At 41.1% G+C, this 22134-nt stretch overlaps 1 protein-coding gene and 1 long non-coding RNA gene across 17 annotated transcripts in view; both read right to left on the reverse strand.

The window, feature by feature from the left end:
• MGAT5 (alpha-1,6-mannosylglycoprotein 6-beta-N-acetylglucosaminyltransferase) overlaps positions 1–22134 on the reverse strand; it is a 372876-nt gene that overhangs the window by 167417 nt on the left and 183325 nt on the right. The window lies entirely within an intron of this gene.
• On the reverse strand, positions 15980–21687 carry LOC146395781 (uncharacterized). The gene is made up of 2 exons (XR_014830595.1): positions 19735–21687; positions 15980–17051 (listed from the first exon to the last, which is right to left on the reverse strand). It is a non-coding gene; the product is annotated as an uncharacterized LOC146395781 (long non-coding RNA).

A 22134-nucleotide genomic window follows, 5' to 3' on the forward strand; every position in this document is an offset into this window, starting at 1 on the left:
TCATGTATTTCTGGCAGTATTCATAATAGGCTGAAACTGGAATTACTCACATGTCCATTATCAGGAAAACAGGTCTATCAATTATGTTTATAATCACAATACAGAATACAATTTGCTGATTTAAAAAAGAGAACTGATATACGCAACACCATAGGTGAATCCACAAATAGTATCCTGAGAGAAAGATGCCAGACACAAAATATGTTTATACTGTATGACTTCATTTTTATGATGCTCAAAAACAGGCAAAATTAATCTATGATGATAGAAATCAGAACAATGTTTGCCTATGGGGGAGGGAGAGTAAATGGAAGGAGGCATGAGGGAACATTCTGGGGTAAGGAATATATTTGGTAACTCGCCTGAAGTGCTGGTTTTATGAATGTACAAATTTATCAAAACTCATCAAATCGTACACTTAAGATCTATGCCTTGCATTATGTGTGATTTTGCTCTCACATAAAAATTAAGCTAAGTTGTTTTTTTTAAATGTATACTTTCTCTATGATTAGGAATACAGATGAAGGAACATTATTTTCCTTTGCTGATCTCCATTTATTAATCCTTTGCCAACCACCTTCAGAGGAAAGGCTTATTCTCCAGTGAGCTCATATGCACCTAAAGCATCTCAAACAATCATACCTCCAATGGCTTCTAATATTATATGTTTCACCATGGGCTGACCATGCTAGGGGCTCCCTTGGTTTTTAGGTTGGTTACAAAAGCACAGAGAGAGCTGAAACTTAATCTTTAGTCCAGAAATTACAATCTTGGAGTGAAGCACAATCTGTTGGGAAAGTGTTTTTTTCAGTCACTGACTGCATCCTGGTGTCCCTTATTTGGAGTAGACCAGTTAATTGTGCATTTACAGTGCTTGGCTTGAAGCAGAAAGAGGACTTTAAATAATATCCTTTGCTCTAAAATGTAACTGCACTTGTGAAGAGTGAAGAGTCAGCAGTCCCAGAAAATCATCACCCGAAAGACACTCAACAGAAGAAAGGCTGTGATTTCACGCCTCCTCTCTGCAGCCTTTGACAGGAATCACTTGACTTCAATTTTCAATATGCAACCCTGATTGCTCAGCCTATTTGTAATATGTGGCATTCTGCCTCTCGAACTAAGCTTCTAAATTAGTACTGAGAAGGGAAACAGGTACTAAGTGAAGGAAACAGGAAGATTAATTAGGAGATTTTCATTTTTCACCATCATGTAAAGGTAATGAACTCAAGGGGTCAGAGAATGGTTGCTTCTCACAGAAGTCAAAGACTCAATCTCACCTGACTTCTGTTCTGTTTACTAGAACACAGAAACTAACAGTAACTTGTGCCACAGAATGGATCAATAAGGCATCACCAGTGACTTCTGTAACTATGTGAAAAATCTGCATGGTATGAGCTTGGAGGCATTCATAGAGTTTCAAGTAAGTTCAGTGCAAGGCAAGGAAAGAGCCAGGCAGCAGCCCACTGGGAAGAAGCAAGGTGTGTTCCAGGGTTTCCTCTAGGAAGGGGACACTGCAAGGAGCTCTTTGGGATTAAAGAAAGACAGCTTAGAAATGGAAACTTGGTGGGTGGGGGATAGAGGCTGTATATATCAAATCTGAAGTTCCTGAGGAATAAAAGATGAGATGGGAAAATATTTGACATTGATCTTATTGTCATCTAACTACTAGGGTGCAATTACCCTTATCAACACTTGAATTTCATCTTGCTGAAACAGAGATGATACTGATGCAGACACACTCCACTATATTAGCCGCCTTTTATATTCCCCAGAATATTCCCCAGAATAAATAGAACAATGGCTCGCACAATTGATATAGATTTTGTGAATTAAAGATGATGATGGTGGTGCTGATACTTGGGAAGGTCAGATATGAACCCCAGGGGAACAGAAGAAATGACAAGCTCATGTGTTTCTGGGCAAGATGGAAAAGTGCCGTTAGAAAGACCTAGGTAAAAAATATTCTCAAATGAGGATGCCTCTCTTTCAGAGGAAAGAGGAGGAATCAGGTTTTAAAAGCTTCTTCTTCTTCCATTCTTTTGTTGCCTTCTTCATTCCCAGCAAAGACAGAGTCTTACCCTGCATTCACATCTGTGGCTCTGAAATCATCTCAGCTTTACACATTACATCCAATTGGCTCCAGTTCCCATGGCCTCTGACACCAGCACAAACACCCCCCAACCATACATATATACTCAACCACCACCACCATCTCCAACCTGAGAAAACCATCCCTTCCCACTCCCCAGCCTAGATTCCTTTCTTTGGTATATTTCTGCTAACATCTAATAGAGACTCTAAGGGACTACCCCAAATCATCTGTGGTCCTGATTTATGTCATATTGAAAGTAGCTTCCAACACCTGGAAACACTGTATTTGGTTGATATTAAATTTTGATAAACAAGGATTTGCAATACCAGAATTTGATTTATATAATGTCCAGTTCCCATTATAAATAGTTCCTCCAATTATCTGATCATTCTTAGGGCTGGAGAAAAATATATGACATGAACTACTATGAACAAAAATAATGTTTTAACTCTAATTTTCAATTATATTATTTATAAAAAGAATTTGATGTTAACACATAAAAATGTACACATTCACACTCTAAAAGGAAAAATTAAATTACTTAACATGACCTTACAATTTGGATAAACAGAAAACACAACAGACTTCAGGACTTGGGGGTTTTGTGTTTTTTAAAATAATATAGGTTATTTTTCTAAATTTTTATTTAAAAAAGTTTGACACATACACAACAGTAGAAAGAGTGATACAATAAATCTTTACAGCCTATCACTTAGCTTCAACTGTTAACAATATATTGTTGAGTAGAAGTGACAAGAATAGATGATCTTTCCTTTTTCCATATCTTAGGAGGGAAGCATTTGGTTCTTCTCTATTAAGATGTTACCTGTAGGTTTTCTCCTGGTTTGTTGAGAATTTTTTCATGAGTCAATGTGAGATTTTCTCAAATGCTTTTCTGCATCTATTAAGTTAATATATAATCTATGACTTTCATTTTATTAATATGGTGAATTACATTAATAATTTCTGAATGTTAAACCAAATTTGCATTCCTGGCTGGGATAAATTTCAATTAGTCATGATAAATAATCCTTTTTTATTTATCGATAGATTTGTGTTACTGGTATTTTAAGAATTTTTGTGTCTGTGTTCACAGGAGTTCATGATCTATAGCCCGGTTTATGTGTGATGTTTTTGCCTAAGCTTTAGTGTCTGGGTAGTACTGGACTGATAAAATTTGCTGAGGGGTATTCCTCCTACATTTTATGAAATAGTTTGTTCAGGGTTGGTATTCTCTCCTCTTTAAATATTTGATAGAATTCACCAATGAAACCAAATGAGCCTGGATTTCTCTTTGTGGAAAGAGTTTTAAGTACTAATTCCATATTTTCATTTGTTACTGAACCATTCAGATGATTTTGAGTCAGTATGGATTATCTATACCTTTCTAAGAAAACTGTCAAATTTGATGGCATAAACTTGTTCATAATGTTTCCTTATAATCTTTCTAATTCCTGTAAGCAATGCTCCCTTTTTCATTCATGATTTTAGTAATTAACATTTCTCTTTTCTTTTGCAACAGTCTAGCTAACGATTTATCAATTTTCTGGATTTTTCTAGAGAACCAACTTTTAGTTTCACTTATTTCCTCTATTGTTTTTATTTCTATTTCATTGATTTTTACTCTAACCTTTATTATTTCTTGACTCTTGCTTGCTCTGGGTTCACTTTGCTCTGCCTTTTCTCATTTCTTAGTGTAGAGCCTTAAGTTATTGATTGGAACCTTCTTTTCTAATAGAAGGGTTCGAACCTATAAATCACATTAATATATAAGCCCCAAAATATTTCAATTATTTTATAGTCTTAAAGAAATGAAGAAAAGAAAAAATACCAGAAATGAAGAAAAGAAAAAATACCAATATCTATCTATAATGTTCCAGATATACCTACACATTTACCTTCTCTGGTGTTCGTTTCTTTGCGTGGATTCAAGTTACCATGTGGTGTCATTTCCTTTCAGAATAAAGGACACCCTTAGTTTTTCTTATAAGAAGTTCTTAGCAACAAATTCTCTTTCTTTGGGAATGTCTTCATTTTGCTTTCACTATTGAAGGGTAATTTTTCTGGAAAGAGAATTAGTTGCTAGTTTTTCTCTTTTAGCACTTTGTTCAACAATGTCTTCTAGCTGCCACTGTTTCTGATGTGATGAATATTTTTCTCTGCTTTCAAAAATTTCTCTTTGTCTTCCAACAGTTTTGATTTGTCTGTGTATGAATCTTTTTGTGTTTATACTACTTTGGGTTTATCAAGCATCTTGGTCACTAGATTAATATTTTTTTATTAAATTTTATAAGTTTTCAGCCATTATTTCTTCAAATGTTTCTTATGACCTCTTTTTCTCTTTCTCCTGTTGGGGTTCCTATTAAACATATATTAGTGTGCTTGAACTCAGACAGGTCTCTGAGACTGCTTTTTATCATTCTTTTATACTGGATAATTTCTGTTTATCTATCTTTAGGTCCATTGTTTCCTCTGAGAGCTCCAATATTGTTAAGAGTTTCTTTGATGAGTTTCTCATTTCAGTTATTTTACTTTAGAACTCCAGAATTTCCATTTGGTTCTTTTTTTATAGTTTCTTTCTTTCTTGAAATTCTTTAATTTTTCAGTCATTGTCATCATACCTTCCTTTAATTTTTAAAACATGGTTTCCTTTAGTCCTTTTAACAATTGCTTTGAAGTCTTTTTGTAATACGTTCAAGATCTGTGGCCACTCAGAGGGTCTGTATTAACTGTTCCCTCCTCCACCAAGTCAAGTCTCACTTCCTGTTTCTTTGTACGTCTCATGAATTTTTTTTTTTTTTTTGGCTGTTATTGCTAATATTTTGTTTGTTTAGCAATTTGCCTATAGTAAGTCTGAAATGTTACACCTCCATGGTATTTGGCTGCTGATGTGTCTGCCTGGGTTTTTAAGTTTTTTAATTTTTGGTTTTTATTTTTAAAGCCTGGAGTCCCAGGGATCACCTCTGTGTCTGAACAGCTTAGTAGTCAGCCTATAATTGGTCAGATTGGTCTGCTGGTAGGACATTCAATATACAACAGTATTTAAATCTTTCTGCCATGCCCTCTTGTGTTTCCTCTGTATATGCACACAGGTTTATGGTCAGCTATGGATGAGTGGGCAGTTGGAGCCCACTCTGGTCTCTCCTGAGCAGATTTGTGGAGAGCCTATAAAATCCTCTTATGACTGTCTTACTTCCCTGATCTCCATACCAAATATCTGGCTAGTCTTCTGGTTCACTGCTTGCCTCAAACCAGGAGGCAACCTCCATCTAGCTGAGCCAGTGGTGTTCCCACTCATTTGCTAAGATCACTACTATTACTGACTGGACATGGGATTTTTCTCTGCTCTGTTTCAAATCAACTCAAGCTCCTCCTCTCCATTAATCAAGCTGCTGGATTTCTCACACTACCTTGCCCTGCTAGGTTGAGTTAAGGTAAAGAACAGCAGTCACTCCAAGCAAAAGGATATCAACCCCTGTTTTCTTATCATGATTAATTGCTTCTCAACCTGACGGGTGCCTTTGGTCGTTTCCAAAGCCATGAAATGGTTATATTTGACAAGTCTGTCCAGTTTTATTATTGCCTTTTTAAGAGAGGAGTTGCCAACTTATAATTTCCATCATATTGGACATTTTGCCCCCAGTATACCTTATGTCTTCAAAAAGAACTACAAATTATTATGTGACATAAACATACAATTTTTTCCTATTAACTAGTTTGGGAAATCAGCTTTTATCCATCTTCTCTTTTCTGGATCCTAGAGACCTCACATTTGAATACAGATGTTTTTTTTCTTTTCCTAATCAAATAGTAAGTTAGCCAAGTAAAATAACATAGGAAAGAGAGGTTTCATGAAATCAATAGCTTCCAACATCTGCAGAATAAGGTCAGTTGTAAAAAGATTCTCTATTTTTGACTGTTTCTCATATACTCTGTAAGGAATAAGAGAAGTGGTTTTTCTTTCAGGTATTAAAGTTAACTTCAAAGGTGAAAGGGAGAAACAAGAGGGTCAAAAAGAAAGAGGAAGGAGAAGAACCTTAAGCCCTAGTCCTAGGCTACAAAGAAAGAAAAAAAAAGAAGAATATTTAACTTTCTACCAATAAAAACTTGAAGCCAAGGATATTAAGAACAGGAAATTCAGAAGAACTGAATGAGCCAGCCACTCCCTCAATACCAAACCAAGTAACTCAATATTAGTATTTATTTTGTGCCCACAAATTCTGGAAAATGACTCCAAGGTTCAGCCAGTTATATATAATCAGAGGGAATTTTTTAATTGTGTAGGGTTTTTGAGAACCAAGTGTCCACCCCAATTCCCTGAAAAACAGCTGCATCAAAAATATAGCAACTCAAATACAACTGGCTCTGCCTACCATGCTACAGAAAATTTAATGACTTTAGTCTGTTCCCCACACTTTTCTCCCTCCACCCCACTGCTTTGCCTAAATGGCCAAGAACATAGTATTTCTTTGTCCAAAGAGCCAACATTCAAATAAGAACAAACATGTGTGCTCAAGGCTGCCAAATATTACCAGATGAACCGCTCTTTGCCTCCAAAGGATTTCACCTGACTTCCAACTTCCCCAATAAGCTTGTAGTCATTTTTGGGTCCTACTACAAACCATTAACCCAAAGATGGCTACAACCTGGCAAAAATGTTGTGAAGCCATCTTCCCATTCCCCTTTCCTTAGGCAGAATTAGATTAAGATAGAGGAATATTTGTTGTGTTAAGGATAAGAGACTGAGCTGAAATATAAACTGTACTGGGTGTAACTCAAGCTTACTGAAACCACTCCTGTCAGGCATCAAAGCTGCCCAAACAGCCCTCCTGTGGCTTCCAACAGAAACTCTAAACAGCCCTTTCCTGTCTGTCTGAAGGCAGTGACAGCACCGATGAGCCACTAACAAGCCACTACTGCTGCTCTTGTAATCCTTCTGGAGAGTCTATACGATGTATCAAAATGGAATGCATACCCTTAGTAAAATGGTATTAAAACTACCTGCCAAAATTAGAAGAGTGAGAATAAAAGAGGTCGATCCAGGGTAACAAAGATTTTCAACATCATGAAGATTTCTTTCCAATTCTATCCTATTTCATAGCTCTAATGTTTAGAACCTACTGAAAGAATACCTACAAATGCTTGGATTTTCCCTGCCTGACTGCAGAGGGCCACGCAGTTGCCTTGGGCCCACTGAACTCCCAATTCCACTGCCAGCCTCGGCACACACTTCTAGTGCCATTTGGCTCTACTATGGCTATATTCAACTTAGAAGTACCTAAACCATATTTTCTCCATTTTTTTCTGGCCACTCCAAGTCTCCAATTTTCTTTTCTGGCATCTTCGAACCCCTTAGGAGCCATGAAATGTCAATCAATGCATGGGCATTCCAAACTATATATCTGGATTTGCCTTTTATAAAACCACAGCCCTCAGCACAAAAGACTACAATCCCCTTTATAAGAGGCTGACCTGTAGTGGGATGCACCTGGGATAAAAATCTTTATGAGACTAAATAATTCTAACTTTGTCTCAAATATGAGTATCATGCCCTGAATACTTAATCCTGGTGGTCGATGAGGCAAAGTCACCTGGCATTCCAATAAAATCCTTATATAGTCACCCTATGTTAAGATTTAGAAATGGGAAAATACAAATGAAAACATTAGAATAAAGCAGTTACTCCCCGCTATGGTGGGGCCAGACAGTGAAGTCTTTAGCTAATGCCTGAAATAGTGAACGGCCACCATGAAAGAAGGTAGAACACAATTACATCTCTCTCCTGTGTGCCCCTCACCCAGAGGCAAAAGAATTGTGGCCACCAGAAAAATGGATAGGATCTCTTTACTGGATGGGAAATACTGTGCGAAGCAGTTCAAGCATATTTCCTGCTAGAGGTACCTTCCATCCACTGGGACACTGAAACACCCAGAGAATAGGCAGAGGAGCCTGGGAGGGGAATAGACTGGGCTACCTGCCAGAGGGTATGGTCCAGCCCTCCCACCTCCTCACCATCTTTCTCATCCATGGCATCCTGTGTAAGAAGGGACTGGGAGTGAGGACATTAAGGGTCTCACCTCATCCTAGCAAAGCCATGATCACAGACCAGGAAGCTGCTGTATGTGCACCGTGTCAGCCAACTGGCTTCCAGGGGCTGGGCCACTATCAAAACAGATGCTTTGCCACCTTGGCTCTTCTTCAATTCAAAGGAGGAGAGAGAAGGAGGAATAAAAAGAGGAAGGGAAGGAGGAAGAAAGGGGTAGATATGTGGAAGAAGAGGGAAGAAAAAGAAGGGAGCAAAGCACTTACTATAGGCTTGTGTAATCCCCCTCCCCCAACACTTATTAGACTCGACTCACAGAATGAGGAGTAACCAGCCTAGTCCTTGCAACCAAGTGCCTGCTGATAATGGATTCATTTGCAATTTAATGAATTCACCATCCATTTTCAATTTTCCTCTTTTCCATTGAATGAATAGTAACACTTATTATATACATGTGATAAAAACATGTGGGGAGTGAGGGAGGCAGGGTGCAAACTGGTACTCAAAAGGAACTGTAATTAAATGAGAAGAGGCTACCTCTCATATGTAAAGGTCTGCTAAGGACCTGAGCTCCCTGGAAGCATGCTTGCTTACTATCTTTACCAGTGACAACAGTGGATCTGCCCTGAGCCAGGCTTCTGTCTAGGGAGGGGGGAGTGGAGACCCATGAGCTAGCTGGAGACCTCACCTTGAAACATGGACTTCCTATTCTTTATTATTTTTTTCTTACCTTTTTTTGGGGGGGGGAGCTGCACTCACACCATGTGAAAATTCCCAGGACAGAGATCGAACCTCTATCACAGCTTGTGTCGAACCCGAGCCACAGCAGTGACAATGCCAGATCCTTAACCCACTGTACCATCAGGAAACTATGGTACTTGCCTATTATGATCAACTTTAGTATCTGGACCAACTGCAGTGGCTTTTCAAATTGCTTCAAGAACAGGAGGTCATGTGCTTTGATCATGCCCCCTGCAAGGCCTGGCAAGCCTACAGCACAATCACTAAGGACTAGAGTTGCCCACGCAATCTCCAAAGAGAAATTTAGCCACCAGCTATGTCCCAAGACAAAGGGACTAGTGAGGAAGACAGATCCAAATGGAGGAAAAAAACCTACTAAGTGATGTCTGGGCCCCTGGACTGGTCAGGGTTGGCAGGGGCGGTGTGGGTGGGAGGGGATAAAACTAAATTCTACTAAAATCTTAGAATTTTGGAGTTGGGAAGATCTTAGAGAACCCAAATCCTTTAACTGCAAAGATAAATAAAACAGACTTTGTCTTTATCCTCAAGTTAAAACTTCATTTAGCAGAGCTGGCAATAGAAGCAAATTCTCCAGGGACCAGACACAACATGATGGGCTGCAAAGAGCTTGGAGTCAGGTCACAGCTGTTCTAGTTAAGACAGGAGATCTTGAGCAAATGACACTCCTCACTGCTGTCCTCCAAAAGTGAACTAGGAGGGACATGCAAATCCTGCTTCCTGAGGAACACTGTTCCAAAGTCACAGACACAATCTGAAAACCCATCACCAAAGGAGGCCATGTTTACCTGCCAAGATAAATTTCCATTTCACTCATCAAACCCTTTCACACATTAAAAACGTCCAACTCCAGACAATAAAGGATGATACGATTATGTACATCAACCCAACCTGGCCTGACCCAGTCTACTGCAGCAATGAATTTGAGAGGAGAACATTCTAGATAAATAGTCACAGAAAGGTCCCAGAATGGACTAGACTCTACAACTGCTGATACACTGGCAGAGATGAGGCACGGGCTCAACAAAGCCTGTGTGACCACCAAATACAGAACTTCCATAGATTCTAGTAGGACCCAAGTTTTAAAAGCTGTTAGCAACAGTGGACTCAGCCAGTAATCATAGTGACTACTAACACAATATATCAATATACTCTCTCCCAACAGCCAATGAACAACCCTAACTTGGCCTGCAGAGCCCTCAACCTCAGCCTATAGCCCTCTCACTCTTACTCATTGCCCTCCAGCCACACTGGCCTCACTTTGACCTACGGATATGCTAAGCAAAGTCCTGACCTCTGGACTCTCCCCCTTACGTTTCCTCTCTCTTCGGTGCCCTTCCAGGTAGTGGCTCCCTTACTTCATTTAGATTTCAGCTCAGAACCCTTTTCCAACCATCCTAAATGTACTCTCAACCACCCTCAGGTCTCTTAACCTTGCTTTATTTATTCATTTATTTAAGGTTTTATTTATTTTTATTGATTTTTATTTTTTTCCATTATAGTTGGTTTATGGTATTGTGTCAATTTTCTACTGTACAGCAAAGTGATCCAGTCTCACACACACACACACACACATATACACATTCTTTTTCTCATATTATCTTCCATCATGTTCCATCACAAGTGACTAGATATAGTTCCCAGTGCAGCATGATCTAACTGCTTATCTACTCCAAATGCAATAGTTTGCACCTATTAACCCCAAGCTCCCAGTCCATCCTACATTCCTCCCCCTCCCCCTCGGCAACCACAAGTTTAACCTTGCTTTATGTCTTTCATCACACCACTATTTGACATTATTATTATATGCAGATGTATTCATCTACTGCTTGCCTTGCTCACTAGAATGTAAGCTCCCTGCAGGGTGGTCGTTGTCCATTTCATTTTGCATTATGTCCCAGCACCCAGAGGAGGCTGCACAAATACTTACTGAGCTATGTAATTACATTTCCAGCCACTGTGAACCAATCTAATCATGAATGATCTTGTCTTCCTTGGTTCCACTGATGAAGTGTTCTCTGCTATGCTTCTCTACCATTATTGCAAAGTGCTGAGGGTACTGGTTTTGCATTGCAGTTTGGTCCCTCCAGTATATTTTTCTCTGCTGGCAACAGATAACGAAATAAGAGAAAAAGCCACAGAATCAGCAAGCCCCTCTGGCAAAGTGATCAGTTATGCTCCACCAGCCCACTGGTGCCCATTTTCAGAGGGGCCACCCTTTTCAATGCAAAACCAGCCACAGGGGCTGCAAATTCCAGCAGGAAACTGGAGGATGATGGGGAGAGGTTTTAGAAAACAATTTCCATATGTGGTCAGACATCAGTACAAACCCAACTGTGTGACACGACTAAGACGGGAACGGATGCCTGGTTCACATGCGGTGTGAACACAGGAAGAGCGTGACAGAGGAGGGGGCTGAGCCAAACACCAGTTCCACATTTACTGTACTGTTAAGTGGAACTGGTCTCCGTCATCTGCTTTAATCTCCCACAAAACCCCCTGAAAAATGCTGAGAAGCTCATATTAGGGAAGATGATCAGAGAAATGCAAAGGAAACAGCTCCTGCTAGAAACGGTAAGAGCCAGCACTCACAATGCTTCAAGTGGCCAAGATAAAGCTGGTGGGAGCAGCTCTTCTTGGTTTCATTACATTGGTTCATGTGTACGTTATCTGGAAGAGGGGTAAACCCGAGCATGTGTGTGTAGAATGACTGGACCCCAGAGAGCCTGTCCTGAATGTGCCCAGCCTGCAAGGTGCCAGCCATTCTTCAAGTCAGCCCTGAGAACATGCCCTTTCATCAGGGGTGGGTATCCAGGACCACTCCCGGGTTCAGTGACTTGCTGTGAAGACTCACAGCTAAGATTTATTTTAGCAAACGCAAAACCAGCAAAAGGAAAAAGTGCAGAGGGCCAAGTCCAAAGGAAACCAGGCACAACCTTATGAGGCCTCTCTCAGTGGAGTCATACAAGATGCGGTTAATTCCTCCAGTCACGAGTTGGGACACCATGTGTGAAATGCTGTCTAGCTTGTCCGAGACTTGATGCCCAGGGCTTTCACTGAGCGCTGGGCACACAGGCACCTGCTGCCTGGCATAAGCCAAGATGCAAAACTCCCAGAAGGAAAGCAGGCATTCAGCACAAACCACACTGTTTGCATGAGCACTTTGAGCTGCTCTTATCAGGAAATGCTAGGAACCCTCCTGAAATCTAAGTTCCCAGAAGCCAGCCATGGGCTAACCTTGAAAGCAGGCCTTTCTAAGAATAACAGTCTCAGGACTGAACCCTTTCAGCGCAGTCAGCCCTACGTCATACCAAGTCTGTCACCTCTATAAACTCCTAAAACACAGCATGCTACTGTCAAGACGGCCCTGCCTCACCCAGCATGTGAGACAGTGGGTGGGAAGCAGCAGCTGGCAGTTTTGTGCCTGGGCCACTACCCAGGGGCGCTCTCATCAGCAGGGACTCTGAAGAGCCACAGCAAGGATATCACATACAGGAAGAGAAAGGCCATATCCCAGGGCACAGAGCCCAGCAGCAATTCTCCCCAGTCAGAGAGGGAGAGGCAGGGCCGCACAGCAGAAGATAAGCCCCACTGAGCCAAGGCCGTGCGGTGGGGGCCAGCCAAGCTGAGGTGCTCAGCCGCCAGCACAAGTACAGCCCGTGAGAAATCAGAGTCTGGGTCCTGAGGTGATGGAAGTGACAGTCACAGGGGCAGATGCGGAGAAGCCCTGGGAGGAAGACTGGGGCCCTACGCATAAGTGAGATGAGGGACATCCAAAAAAGACTGGTGGTTCAAACATATAGAGAGAGGCTTTCAGCTTCCACATGCTTACCACTGGCATCCACCTGCTGGTTATTGTTATTTAAGTATGATTTGTCTCTGTAATGCTTTGAAAATAGTGGCAAAATGAGGTTTGAGCAGATTAAGCTCATTTTGCACATCTGATATTTCCAGAAGGCACAGGGAGTGGGGAGGAGAGCAGAAACGGAAGTGGGGTGGCTTTCAGGTAGGACATGGTTACAAAGCAACATTTCTGGAACCCTCCTACACTGGTGGTGGGAATGTAAATTGGTGCAGCCACTATGGAGAACAGTAAAGATGGTCCTTAAAAAAAACTAAAAACAGAGCTACCATATGATCCTGCAATCTTGCTCCTGGGCATATATCCAGAAAAGATGTAAACTTTAATTCAAAAAGATACATATAACCCAATGTTGATAGCAGCACTATTTATAATAACCAAGATATGAAAACAACCAAAATGTCCATCAACAAATGAATGGATAAAGAAAATGTGGTACATATACACAATAGAATACTACTCAGCCATAAAAAAGAGTGGAATGCCATTTGCAGCAACATGGATGGACCTAGAGATTATCATACAAAGTAAAATAAGTCAGAGAAAGACAAATATCATGTGATATCAGTTATATGCAGAATCTAAAAAAAAAAATGATACAAATGAACTTGTTTACAAAACAGAAATAGACTCACAGACATGGAAAACAATCTTATAATTACCAAAGGGTAAAAGGGAGGAGGGATAAATTAGGAGTTTGAGATTAACAGACACACACTACTAGAAATAAAATAAACAAGCACAAAGAACTATCTTATAATAACCTATAATGGAAAAGAATCTGAACAAGAAAACAAACCATCTGAAGAAAGATGACTGCCACTGTCACAATGTCATCTTATTTATTAGTTTTGGCAGAAGGCATGACAATCACATTTATTAGTTTTTATTCATAAGAATAAGGAACGATCAATTTTTCTAAGTCTTTGAAAATAGTTACATGGTAAGAAGCAACCAACAAACATCTAGTTCAAAGGTTGCTAAACTTTTTTTTAAGGAGCCAGATCATAAATATTCTAGGCTTCAACAATCTCTCTCACAACTACTCCATTCTGCCATGAAAGCAGCTAGAAAGTAGCCATAGGCAACACACAACCATGTGAGCACAACTGTGTACCAGTAAAACTTGATTTACATAACAGGATGTGGGCTAGATTTTGGCCCGTAGGCCATCATTTACTGACCACTGGTTAATTCATATATAGAACTAGTCTTGGATGGCCATTTAGGTTTTAGCCGATCTGGTGCTGACCTAACTGATCAGAAATGCACACCATAAGGATGTGTCAGATAAAGCATTTCAGGTGCCTCTTTTCTCCCAGGAGGCTACTAGTGCCCTGCCAGGAAGACAGAATCACACAAAACTGACAAATAAACAAGAGGCCTTCCCTTCCAGAGTCTAGCAATAGGAGTCAAACTTCAGTGGTTGTTCAAGAGAAGAGAAACAAAAAAGGACACAAACAGGATATATATAAAATACACAATTCTCATGGAACATACGGAAAACATCTCACCTCTTCAGTAATCAAAGAAATATGTGTAAAATACCATGTTCTATTTATTATGCTGGAAGTGTTTTTTTTTTTTTTTTTTAAGAAAAATACCAAGTGTTTAGACAGAGGATGTAAAACAGGAATCATCATACATTATTGGTTAGAGTGTCATTTGTAAAGTCTATAATAGAGACTTCTAGTCAGAAACAGCAAAGGTTTATTCTCTGGAGAGACTGAACCAAGAAAGGTTCTAGATCTAGAAGAACAGAAAGGGCACAGACGTGGGGGTGAGGTCCCTTCTCCAGGCTGTAAAAGGCCTCAGTCTCCAGCTTTGCAGCAGCATTTTCACAGCAATGTTTTTGGTCCCCTGGGCACTGAAGGATTCATCTACAAGGAAACTAACCAGAGAGAGAAGACTAATCCAGATGGCTGGGGTCTTCTAACACCCTCTACAGTTCCTGGTGAGGTGGCCCAGCAGCTGTCAACCCTCACCCACAGCCAAGCCCCATGCTCCCAATAGCTTCCCCCTCCAGTAGGAAAAAAACAAGTTACTGGACAGTTGAGAAAACATTCTAACATGAAAGAAATCAAAGAAAACTCCGAAACAGAGAGAAAATGAAAGAGAAAAGAACTCAGAGGAAACAGAGACAATATGGAAAACAGAAAATGATTCAGTAATTCTTTTGGGGGGGTGGCACACACACGGCACATGGAGGTGCCCAGGCTAGGGATCCAATCAGAGCCGCAGCCACTGGCCTATGCCAGAGCCACAGCAATGCGGGATCCGAGCCACATCGGTGACCTACACCACAGCTCACAGCAATGCCGGATCCTTAACCCACTGAGCGAGGCCAGGGACCAAACCCACAACCTCATGGTTCCTAGGTGGGTTCGTTGACTGCTGAGCCATGATGGGAACTTCGATTCAATAATATTTTAAAAAAATAATAAATATCTATCAGATGCCAAGAAATGTGGAACTGAACAAGAACAGGATCCCCTTCCTTCCTTCCTTCCCTCCTTCTTTCTTTCCTTCCTTCGGAACCTTGAGAGAACAAGCACTCTTGGAAACGAACACTAAAATAGACTTAACACATTCAGTAGAAGAGGAAATCTTTCAGAAAATAGAAGCAAAAAGATGAAGAGGAGGATAATATGAGAGAAAAATTAGGAGTGAGGAGAGGGGAAATCAATCACAAATACAAACTCCAACTAATGTTCTAGAAGAAAAAGTAGGGGAGAATGGGGAGTGGTGGGCAGAGAGGCAGGACTCCCGAAGGGTTTATAAAAACTTCCCAGACAAGAAAAACATAAATATACCAATGGAAAGAGTCCACGGAAGGGTCACGATCATGATGAGACACAGCCCACACCAGGCACAGGCAATGGCAGAACACAGGGCAGAAGGAAAATCCCACAAGCTTTCAGAGGGGCCGCAGTATGCGAATACCACTGCTTGTTCTTGAAAATAACACTGGAAACCAGAAGTCAAAGGAACAAGCTCTTTACATTTTTAAGAAAAATGAATTTTCAAAGTTTGAAATTTACATTCGGCTAATTTCACATTCAACCAAAATTTATCATTCAAGGCAGAACAAAGATATTTTACACTAACTGAGCCTTACGGTGGTAATCATTGCACAACACCGAAGAATCTCAGATCATTACACTGTACGCCTGAAACTAATATAGTGCCTTTTTTTTTTAAACTGTATTTATTAATTAATTAATTTATTTATTTATTTTGTCTTTTTCCTTTTCTTGGGCCGCTCCCGCAGCATATGGAGGTTCCCAGGCTAGGGGTCCAATCGGAGCTGTAGCCACCGGCCTACGCCAGAGCCACAGCAACACGGGATCCGAGCCGCGCCTGCAACCTATACCACAGGTCATGGCAACGCCGGATCCTTAACCCACTGAGCAAGGGCAGGGACCGAACCCACAACCTCATGGTTCCTAGTCAGATTCGTTAACCACTGCGCCACGACGGGAACTCCTAATATATAGTGTCTTATGTCAACTAAATAAGTTTATTTTCCAACGGTCAAAAACTTTTTTTCTCCATGTGCCCTCTCTTCTCAGGAAACTACTTGAAGTTGATCTTCACCTGGATGAGGCAATAAACCAGTGTGAAAAAGACATGGTATCCAGGAAATAAGGCAACCCCAGGACAGTAACTGAACAGCTGGCCCAGAAAACCACCAGGCCAGACTGTGGAAAGCAGAGGCTCCAGGAGGAAAACTGCTAAATAAAAATGTATCCAATAGACTATCTGATCTGCTGGCCATTTTAGGAGGATTCTGATGGAGAGCTTCAGGCTGAAATTTGGTGAGGGCAAAAATTTTTGGCTGTTTTGTTCAATGATGCATTCTCAGCACCCTGAAAGTAATTAGTAAATATTTTCTGTACCTATGAAAACTAAACTAATATAAAATGTCAATGATTAACTCGGGGAAAAACAAAAAAGATGTATCAGGAAGGCAATTCAGTATCATACCATTTCACTGGGGAGCCAGTGTCTTTATAGATTAAGCGCTGCCAGCTGATTTAACTTTAAAAAAAATCAGGATATTAGAATTCCAGAGGATGGGGAGAGAAGTGTGGGGGGAGGGGGTCCCATCAATGGTGGCACATAGTGTCAGAAAGCTACCTGCCGTATTCCACGACAGAACACCAGTGGACAACGCTGAGACCTACAGGATAAGGAAGAGCAGCATCTACATGTTAATGAGAAATATGAAGATATGGGAGTTTCCGTCGTGACTCAGTGGAAACCAATCTGACTGATACCATGAGGTTTGATCCCTGGCCTTGCTCAGTGGGTTAAGGACCCAGTGTTGCCGTGAGCTATGCTGAGGCAGATGAGGCGTGGATCTGGCATTGCTGTGGCTGTAGTATAGACCAGCAGTTGTAGCTCCGATTAGACCCCTACCCTGGAACCTCCATATGCCGCAAGTGCGGCCCCAAAAAGACCAAAAAAAAAAAAAGATATATAGGAAGAGACAACTACAGAGTTAAAGGTATTTACATTTGTCAGGGGGAGGGAAGTAAATATAGGACAGGCAACTGGTTTTGTAGAAGCCTTGTATTATTTGACTTTTAAAATTATGTGCATGCCCTAATTAGATGAAAAAATAAAAATTAAGCCTAAGAAAAGGCTTATACTTAAGGCCTAGCCATTTGATAGTAAAACTCTCCCAAGAAAATAATCAGAGATGAAAAGGTTTATGTTCACTGCAATGATCTTTATAATGAAAAGGGGGGGGGGGTAAAAATAGGGATCTAGTGAATGAAATTAGGAAATATTATATCATTATTTTAAAAAATAAAGCTTTTAAAAAAATAAGAAAGACACAAGAGGTTGCTCCTTTAAAAATCAGGATTTCGAAACTTTACAGAATACAAGGATAGTTTTTTATGCATGATATGTGTAGAAAATAGACCAGAAAGAAATAAGCATATGTTAATAGGCATATGTTCTACGTAGCAGGATTACAGGTCACTTTACTTTCTTATTTATTCTTTTTCCTGTTTTCCAAATTTCCCACAATGAATCTGTATCACTTTGCCAAGCATATTTTACAAAGCAGGGGAAAAAAATACACTAACTGGGAAACAATTCTTGACATTTCTCTAGAGAAAATGACCTCATTTGAAATACTTAATGGTTAAGAAGAAAACTCAATGGAATCAATGCTCAATAGCAAAGAGATGCCCTCCCCCCAAAAAAAACCACCACCAACAAAACAAATACCCATCTAAAACCACAAAATAAAGTGTGCCTGGCACCTGAAACATTTACAGTCATATTGGACTCATCAAAAAGGTCCTGTCTTTTAGATAATCTTCCACTGCTAAAACCTCTGTTGAGCCCCCCCCCTTTTTTTTATTGCTGTACTCGAAGCACATGGAAGTTCCAGGACCAGGGATTGAACCAGCACAGCAGTTGTGGCCTGTTCCACAGCTGCGGCAATACCGGATCCTTAACCTGCTGCGCCACATAAGAACCTCCTGGTCTCATCTTTTAAAACACCCCAGGGTAACCTTTTGGCTTGCGGGTCAATGAAATTCTGTTGTCCCAGCTGTGGGTAGCATCTCTGGGTGTGAAATTTAGATCCTGAACCAACCAGGATGTGGCCTTTATCAACTTGGGCAGATTACACACTCTTGCCTACCCTGCTGCTCCCTGTCTATGAAATTGGAAACATGATTTTGCAGGTTTGCTCAGAACTAGCAACATACTTGAAAATTATTATTTGTGCCTGGGACATAGTAATCAATAAATGGTGGGTTTTGGGGGTACTATTTTATAACCCCCCCCCCAAAGCCAACCTGTTCAGCCACAGTCACTAATAGAAAGTGTGGACTCATCCACTTATTGACTCCTCTCCCGGACTTAACTACATGCCCCGTGTGCTAAGTTTGAGAATTGGTGAGGGGACCGACTGATTTCAAAGAGCTACACAGCAGTGGAGCTCACTGTGTCAAATTTTTACAACTCCATCCTTTATTAAGAAAGAGGCTGTCTACAAGGGAATGTGATCAACTTGCAAAGGATTTGAGAGTCCTTTTGTTGTTGTTGTTACAAATAACAAATGAAGGTTCAAGAGGTATAAGAAGTGTGCAGCAGTGAATAATAAAAAGCTATACTGTTGGAAAGTAAATGAACCAGAGTATTATTAGTTAGACTGACCTCGACCAAGGTCAGTGTGTTACATCCACCCAAGGCATACCTAGGTGATTATTTTTATTGTGATTTCATATAGTGCTTCAAGTATTTTTAACAGTGTTTTCAATGACTCTGCTTTTATTTCTAGTTCCTATTGCCGAAATCTGCAGGGTGGCAAAGGGTAAATATGATGTAGATTTGAAGGATGAGAAAAATTTGCACCATTATTAAGAAATTGTTGAAAAGACCAGAGATGGGTAAATGTTTCCTCCATTTTAAATGTGGTGGAGGAGATAAGATTATGAGAAGTGAGAATAAGCTCCCTGTTCATTCCTGGCAAATTCTAGAGATGATTACTAAACAGATGACTTAAGAGTACCCAGAATATAAACTAAACTACCATTTAGTTTGCTCCTTCCCTCCTTTCTTTGTCTTTTTTGTCTTTTAAGGGCCGCACCCACAGCATGTGGAGGTTCCCAGGCTAGGGGTCGAATCGGAGCTGTAGCTGCCAGCCTATGTCAGAGCCACAGCAGCGCCAGATCCAAGCCGCGTCTGCGACCTACACCACAGCTCACAGCAACACTGGATCCTTAACCCATTGAGCAAGGCCAGGGATGGAACATACAACCTAGTGGTTCCTTGTCTGATTCATTTCCGCTGCTCTATGACGGGAACTCCTCCTTCCCTCCTTTTAAAAGGATTCCAAATCAGGAAAGGAGGGAAGGGTGAAATGTCCTATGACATGACATTTTGACTCTAATCATTTAACGATATCCTTGTAGGTAAGATGGAACAGTGACTAACGAGTTGTATTTGTACCTGGTCTAGCAATTATATTAAAACAATATTGAGCAATGGATGCACATCAACCTGGAAGTTGCTGCTAGTGCTATACCCATGCCTCTGCTCTTCCACTCACTGACTGAAAGTCAGAATGGAAAGACTGGTGACACACCTGGCAGAACTAACTAGTAATTTAGAAGACGACAAAAACGTTAAAGAGTCAGTAGGAAGGTAAGGCTCCTCTTTTGTCCCAAGCTCTGGACTACTCAGATGATTTCTGGAGAAATGAACACAGTCCTGGCACTGCACCGCCAGTGGAGGGTGTTGGCAAACTGGCACAGGCTCAGAGGAGGGCACTGGAAAGGCAAGGGCTGCAGACACTACACACCACCAATGGATGGGGGACAGGGGCAAGAGTGTGCTACCTGAAAACGAATACTCTGCAGACACAGGACACAAGTCTCCAAAGATTAGGAGCTGTTCCAGAAAGCAAAACCAAGATCAACAAGTGAAAATATCAAACTTGAACTACCCCAGGCCAAGATGGTTATCTTTTACCGCGGGTGAGCCTTACCAAGGTCACAGCATGTTGGGCATAGGCCCTGCATGGCTCTCCAGGGAGCACCACTCATTTCGAGCATTGACAGCAAGTTTTTCTGTAAAGATCTGGATGGCAAATATTTTCAGCTTGGTGGGTCCTATAGTCTCCACCCCAACTTCTCAATTCTCTATTTGTAGCACAAAAGCAGCCACATAGGGAAACAAATAGGCAAGACTGAATTTCAGAACTTTATTTATAAAAACAGGCGATGGGGTAGATGTGGCCAGTGGGCCATAGTCTGCTAACCCCGGATATAGACTATGAGGTCCATTGAAGATGTGTAAAATCTAGACTCAAAGTTCACCCAACTCTTCATTTCAGAAGGCTGCCATCCCTCAATGTGGGAAAAAGGGTAGAACATCCAAGTCTCTTCTATTTCTAAAAGTCCATAAAAATTTGACTATGCAAAAAAAAAAGGGGGGGGGGGCGGGGGACTGGATGATCTCACAGTCAGTTCTGACAGCAGCAGGTCTAGGACCCAGACCTCCTGATCCTGGTCCTATGCTCCTTCACTATAGCTTACAGTTCACAGTCTGGTATTCCTCAACTCGTGGCCAGCTGACAGTAGTCCTCTAAATGCCAGCCAGCCAATCACTAGCCATCACATATTCTCAGAAATCCAGCCTGCCTTGATGGTCATGTCCCTGATGTCTCACAGGGAGAAGCCGGCAGCCAGGGAATCTGTGCAATTCTCTCCTTTGGAGACTAAGAACAGAGTAGGCAGAGCCTGAATGTTCTCTGTGGAAGGGATTCTTGGGGAGCCTGGGAAGTAAGGGCTCCACGTGTCCAAGATTCCATCTTGAGTCAAGGGGAGCGGAGGAGATAACTGAATCAGTGAGCACATCTGGATCGGGGACCCAGATAAACCATAATGGCTTCTTATCCATGTACCATCTTTCGGGAAGCATTAAGCTAAAAGCAAGAATCCAATGTAGGTCAAGCCATACAAAGACCACATCAGATCAGTGATGATTTTACTGTCGCCTCCTGAAGGCTCACTATCATACACCAATGCCCCCCAACCCAAGAACAGTTTCTGTAAAAACAAACACAGTGGTCCTTGACGATAGTTTTAAATCTCAAGAGAGACAGACAAAAACAGATGAGAAGTTGATCTTCACAAACACTGCATCCTCTACAGGAGCAAAAGCCCAAACCCTACCCCAAATGTGCGGTCCTTCTGCTAAGGCTTTAAATTATATTTAGCCTACTTGGCAAATGAATAGAATCTGTCCTGACTTTGGTGCCTTTAATATGATATTTTTCTTTAAAAAATTTATTTTATTGATTTACAATGTTGTGTTAATTTCTATCACACAGCAAACTGATTCAGTAATACATACATACATACACACACACAATCTTTTATAATATCACCTTCCATCATGGTCTAGCCAAGGATATTGGATACAGTTCCCTGAGCTCTCGAGTAGGACCTTGTTGTTTATCCATCCAACATGTAATAGTTTGCATCTCCTAACCACAAATTCCCAATCCCTCCCTCCCTGCCCTTTAATACAATTTGGGGGGCTCATTAGATTTAGTTAAAAGGTCTATGGAACCAAGTCACACCCCATTTGCTGAAGCCACATTTTGATCATTCTAACAACAGTCAGTACTTTCGGAGCACTTTCTGTTGCCTGCGCTTCATATGTACTTTCTCCCTCAGTCCTCCCAAAGTCCCCATAAGCTAACGTCTGTAGTACAGATGAGGGGCCTGAGACTTGAACCCTTTGAATGACTTAGCCAGAGTGACACCACTGGTGGAGGTCAGATTCAAACCCCAGGAGCCTGAGCTGGAGCCTGAAATCTTGGCTGCTACATACACACACTGA

Source organism: Sus scrofa, chromosome 15 (assembly GCF_054392235.1).
Source record: "Sus scrofa isolate SSC_HxYL_T2T_F1_AM1 chromosome 15, Sscrofa_HxYL_maternal_Yorkshire_Landrace_v2.0, whole genome shotgun sequence".
NCBI classification, from domain to species: domain Eukaryota; kingdom Metazoa; phylum Chordata; class Mammalia; order Artiodactyla; family Suidae; genus Sus; species Sus scrofa.